This window comes from Macaca fascicularis, chromosome X (genome assembly GCF_037993035.2).
Source record: "Macaca fascicularis isolate 582-1 chromosome X, T2T-MFA8v1.1".
Taxonomy (NCBI): Eukaryota; Metazoa; Chordata; class Mammalia; order Primates; family Cercopithecidae; genus Macaca; species Macaca fascicularis.
The window spans coordinates 149,868,540-149,874,960 of NC_088395.1; the positions used below are offsets into that span (position 1 = coordinate 149,868,540).

A 6,421-nucleotide genomic window follows, 5' to 3' on the forward strand; every position below is an offset into this window, starting at 1 on the left:
GAGGTTTGCAGACACTCAAGTGTGGCCTGCTGGGATAGAAGATTCTCCTCTGGCTAGGGCTGGTTTAAATGCTACCTCTGTGGGCTGGTGTCAGCTGAGCTTGGTCCTCTTTTTCTTTCTGCTTTACCAGGACAGCACTGAGTTCAGTGCCTAACTGCTGCTGTATTCTCCCTCCCTCAATGCCCAGAGACACTCTCTGCACCAGGTCATCGCATCTGGGGTGTGGGGGAGGGGCGTTGTTGGCAATTCAGTATTGTTTTTTCTCTCTTCAGTACCTCTGTCAGCAATACGAGAATAAAACCAGGTACTATGAGGGCTCACCTAATTTTTGGTTCTTCTAATGATTTGCTTTTTTCTGTGTAGATAGTTGTTAAATTGGTATCCTTCTGTTGGGGATTATTGCTGGAGCCTTCTGTTCTGCCATCTTGCTTAGCCTCTCCGTATTTTCTGTATCCATTTATCTTTATTGAACATCTCGGTTGATTACATTTCCTGACTACTGGAAATAATGCCATAATAAAGACGAGAGCACAGATATCTCTTTGACATATGAATTGTATTTCCTTTTGATATACATCAAATAGTATAATTTCTGGATCATATGTTAGTTCCATTTTTTATTCTTTGAGGAACCTCCATACAGTTTCCAATTATGGCTGTACTTATGTATACCCCCACCAACAGTGTATGTGTTCTCCTTCACATCCTTGCCAGCATTTTTGATGTTTTATCTTCTTCTCAATAGGTATTCTAATGGGAGTAAGCTGATATTCTATTGTTGTTTTGATTGTAATTTCTCTGACAATTAGTGATATTGAACATTTTTTCATATACCTCTTAGCCACTTGTATGCTTTCTTTTGAGAAATTTCTAGTCAGGTATTTTGCACATTTAAAAATCAGCTTATTTTATTTTTGCTATTGATTTGCTTGAGTTCCTAATATATTGTAGTAATTAACTTCATGTCAGGTGCATAGTTTTTGATGTTGTTTTGATTCTTGTCCCCACCCAAATCTCATATCAAATTGTAATCCCCATTATTGAAGGAGGGGCGTGGTGGAAGGTGATTGGATCATGGGATCAGATTTTCAACTTGCTGTTCTCATGATACTGAGTGAGTTCTCACGAGATCTGGTTGTTTAAAAGTGTGTAGCATCTCCTGTTTCACTGTCTTCCTCCTGCTTGGACCATGTAAGACATGCTTGCTTCCCCTTTGCCTACTGCCATGATTGAAAGTTTCCTGAGGTCTCCCCATTCATGCTTGCTAAATAGCCTGTGGAACCATGAGTCAATTAAACCTCTTTCCTTTGTAAATTACCAAATCTCAGATATTTCTTTATAGCGGTGTGAGAATGGGCTATTAACTATTACAGTTTTCAAATATTTATTCCATTATATAGTGTGTCTCTTTACCCTGTTGATTGTTGTATTATTGGTTTCTTTGCTGTGGAGAAGCATTTTAGTTTGATATAATCCTATCTGTCTATTTTTGCTTTTGTTTTCTGTGCTTTTGAAGTCTTATCCAAAAAACCTTGTGTTTATTCCAATGTCCTAAACTATTTTGTCCATGTGGTCTTCTAGTAATTTTATCATATGGGGTCTTACATATAAGCATTTGATCCATTTTTAGATCGTTTTTTATATGGTGAGAGATACAAGGCTAGTTTCATTTTTCTGCAAGTTGATATCCATTTTTCCCAACACCAGTTATTGAAGAAACTATCCTTTCACCAATGTGTGTTCTTGGATCCTTTGTTTAAAATCAGTTGACTATAAGTCTATGGATTGATTTCGCTATTCTTTAATTTGTTTCATTAGGCAAGATGCATATTTATATGCCACTACCATGCTGTGTTGTTTACAATAGCTTTGCAATATATTTTGAAGTCAGGTAGTGTGATGTCTCCAGCTTTGCTCTTTTTTGTTCAGTATTTCTTTGGCAATTCAGGGTCTTTATGGTTTAATATAAAATTTAAGTTTGTTTTTTCTGTTTCTGTGAAGAATATCATAAGCATTTTGACAGATTCCATTGAGTCTATGGATTACTTTGGTAATATTGATGTTTTAGCAATGTTAATTATTCACATCCATGAACACAGGATGTGTTTCCATTTATTTCTGTCCTTATAATTTATTTCATGAATATTTTATAGCACTAATTGCATAAATCTCCCCCTTTTGATTAAATTTATTCCTAATTTTATTTTATTTAGTTATTGTACATTGGATTGCTGTTCTTCAGATAGTTTGCTGCTTGAATATAGAAATATTATGATTTTTAATGTTGATTTTGCATCTTGAAACTTCAATGCATTTTTTAAATTCTAACAGTGTTTCTATGAAGTTTTTATTTTTTAAAAATACATCATGTTTCTGTAAACAGAAAAAATTTGACTTTCTTTTTTTCCAATTTGGATGCCTTTTATTTACTTCTCTTTCTTAATTGATCTGCCTAAGACTTACAGTACTAATTTGAGTAAAAGTGGTGAAAGTGAACATTCTTCTGTTATTTCAGATATTACAGGAATAACCGTCAACATTTTTCCATTTAGTATGTTATCTGTGGTTTTGCCATACATAGCTTTTATTGTGCTGAAACACATTCTTTCTATACTAAATTTGTTGAGAATTTTTATTATAAAAGGATGTCTCCCTTTCCGCGCTACCTACAGAGGGGTCCACACGGCATTGTTCTGGATTCCCGTTGTAACTTAAAGGGAAATTTTCACAATGTTCGGAGCCCTTGATGTCCTGCAAATGAAGAAGGAGGATGTCCTTAAGTTCCTTGCAGCAGGAACCCACTTAGGTGGCACCAATCTTGACTTCCAGATGGAACAGTACATCTGTAAAAGGAAAAGTGATGGCATCTACATCATAAATCTGAAGAGGACCTGGGAGAAGCTTCTGCTGGCGGCTCGTGCCATTGTTGCCATTGAAAACCCTGCTGATGTCAGTGTTATATCTTCCAGGAATACTGGCCAGAGCGCCCTGCTGCCACTGGAGCCACTCCAATTGCTGGCCGCTTCACTCCTGAAACCTTCACTAACCAGATCCTGGCAGCCTTCCAGGAGCCACGGCTTCTTGTGTTTACTGACCCCAGGGCTGACCACCAGCCTCTCACAGAGGTATCTTATGTTAACCTACCTACCATTGCTCTGTGTAACACAGATTCTCCTCTGCGCTATGTGGACATTGCCATCCCATGCAACAACAAGGGAGCTCTCTCAGTGGGTTTGATGTGGTGGATGCTGGCTTGGGAAGTTCTGCGCATGCGTTGCACCATTTCCCGTGAACACCCGTGGGAGGTCATGCCTGATCTCTACTTCTACAGAGATCCTGAAGAGATTGAAAAAGAAGAGCAGGCTGCTGCTGAAAAGGCAGTGACCAAGGAGGAATTTCAGGGTGAATGGACTGCTCCAACTCCTGAGTTCACTGCTACTCAGCCTGAGGTTGCAGACTGGTCTGAAGGTGTGCAGGTGCCCTCTGTGCCTATTCAGCAGTTCCCTACTGAAGACTGGAGTGCTCAGCCTGCCACGGAAGACTGGTCTGCAGCTCCCACTGCTCAGGCCACTGAATGGGTAGGAGCAACCACTGAATGGTCTTAAGCTGTTCTTGCATGGGCTCTTAAGCAACATGGAAAAATGGTTGATTGAAAATAAACATCAGTTTTAAAAAAAAAAAGGATGTCTTTTTTTTTTTTTTTTTTCCAAACACTTCTGCATTTATTGAAGTGGTCACATACTTTTGTCTTTCATTCTTTTAATGTGGTTTATTATATTTATTCATTTGTATACATTGTACCATCCTTGCAACCCTGGGATGAATGTCACTTGATTATCATGAATAACCTTTTTAGTGTAATGTTGAATTTGGTTTGCTAGTGCTTTTTGAGGATTTTTGCATCTATGTTCATCAGAGATATTACCCTACACTCCCGTTTTCTTTTAATGCTTTGTCCTTGTCTGGTTTTGGTATTAGGCTAATGCTGGCCCCATAGAATGAGTTTGGAAGAATTCCATCCTGTCCAGCTGGCCCCATAGAATGAGCTTGGGTGAATTCCATTCTGTACAATTTTTTTTGAAATAGTTTGAAAAGAATGAATAATAATTTTTATTTAAATATATAGGAAAAATCAGCAGTGATGCCATTAGGTACTGGGTTTTTCTTTTATGGAAAACGTTTTATCACTGATTCAATCTTGTTAGGGTTTTCTATTTCTTCATTATTCAAATTTGGTAGGTTGTTTGTTTCCAAGAACTTATCTGTTTCTTCTAGGCTTTCCGTTTTCTTGGTATATCTTTGTTCAAAATTGTCTCTAATGATTCTTAATATTTCTGTGGTAACAGTTGTAATATCAGCTTTTTCATCTCTGGCTTTATTTGGTTCCTTTTTTTAATTTTAGCTAGTCTAGCTAAAAGTTTGTCAATTGTGTTTACCTTTTAAAAAATCCACCTCTCTGTTTTGTTGACTTTTTACTCTTTATTTTGTTTATTTCTGAGCCAATCTTTATAATTTCTTTCATTCTTCTAATTTGGGTTTCTCTTTGCTCTTGTATTTTTAGTTAACTGAAGTGTAATATTGAGTTTTTTATTTGAAACCATTATTTATTTTTTGATGTAAATGCTTATTGGTATAAAGTAGTCTCTTTAAACTTCTTTTGCTATATTCTATAGGCTTCGGTATGTTTTGTTTCTATTTCCATTTGTCTCAAACATTTTAATTTCTGTTTTAATTATTTCTGTTGACCACTTGCTTGTTCAACAGCATGATTAATTTTCAAGTATTTGTAAAATGTTCAAGATTTCTTCTATTATTGATTTCTAGTTTCATAGAACTGTGGTTAGAAGATATTTGATATGATTTAAATCTTAGATTTGTTCATATTTGTTTTATAGCCTTATATAATCTAACCGAAAGAATGTTTCATGTGGATTTGAGAAAAAACTGTATTCAGTAGTTGTGGCATAGAATATTCTGTACATGTCTATTAGGTCCATTTGGTCTCAAGTACAGTTTAAATACATTTTTTTCTTAATTTTTTATTAAATTAGGTAGGAAATTACATGGGTAATGTAAAATTGTCCTTCATACCCTGTTTAATGCATCTTTTATTATTATTATACTGAAATGAGGTACTATAATCTTTCACCTAAGTTCCTGAGTTCTTGTGGTGGTTTTTTGTGTGTGGATAGTTGTTCAAATTGATGTCTTTGTTGGAGGATAATCCCTGGAGAGTTCTACTCTACCATCCTGTCCTGCCCTCTCATTACATAATCAACTCTTTAAATAACTTAATTAGCAAAAACCACAAATATGTGAGATAAAGAAATGAAAATTGGGAAATAAATAAACTGATAAAATTGAAACTATAAGAAACTAATATTTTCACCTCTATGGTAAGAAATGTGAAAAATTGGATCAAATAGATAATTTTCTAGAAAAATGTGCTTTACCAAAAATGACCATAAAATACATGGAATATCTCAGCAGACTAATTTGCACAGAATAATTTGAGAAAATTATCCAAAAGATCACCCCACCTCCCATAAACAGAAACAAAAAGACTCAGGTAAAGGTTTATCTGGAAGATTCCATCTAACTTTAAAAAACAAACAAACAAAAAACAGTTTACTTCAGAGATGGGAGAGGAATAGCATTAGGAGAAATACCTGATGTAAATGACGAGTTGATGGGTGCAGCAAACCAATGTGGCACATGTATGCCTATGTAACAAACCTGCACATTGTGCACATGTACCCTAGAACTTAAAGTATAATAAAAATAATAATAATAATAGAGTATAGACATGTAAGGACATTCCCTCTAGTAATAAAAAAATCTCTGGAAAAAAAATGCTTCAGAGCATGGAAATAAATAGAGCCTAAACCTATTTATTTTTCATGAAGCTACTTAAGACTCATAGAAAATTTCAAACAACAGCACAAAAAATAAAACTTTAAACCAATCTCATTTAGAAAAATAGATGTAAAACTCAACCTAAAATATTAGTAATTCAACAGCACATTAAAAAAGCAAATCCATATTGACTACGATTTGTTTCAGGAATACAAAGACAGTATGGTAATAGGATACCTGATAATTTAACTCATTATCATAGCAGACCTAAGAAAAATTTTTGATTGACTCTATAGATGCCGAAAAGCATATTGCAAAATTCAACAATTTCTTGATTTGTAAAAATAGTTCATAAAATAAGAATGCATGGATATTTTCTTATGCTAATAAAATTCTCACCCCAAAAGCAGCATTATGCTTAATAAGTAAATAATAGATCCATTCACGTTAAAATAAAAAAGTAGATGAGAATGTTCACAATTATTCTTATTATTTGATGCTAACTTGGAAATACTAGCTAAAGCAATTAGACCTCTGAAAGAAATTAGATATAAATTGCAGAGAG

At 34.8% G+C, this 6,421-nt stretch overlaps 1 pseudogene; it reads left to right on the forward strand.

Annotated features, from left to right (window-relative positions):
- The first annotated feature begins 2,653 nt into the window (after positions 1-2,653).
- Positions 2,654-3,642, forward strand: LOC102125620 (small ribosomal subunit protein uS2-like; annotated as a pseudogene).
- Positions 3,643-6,421: the final 2,779 nt, after the last annotated feature.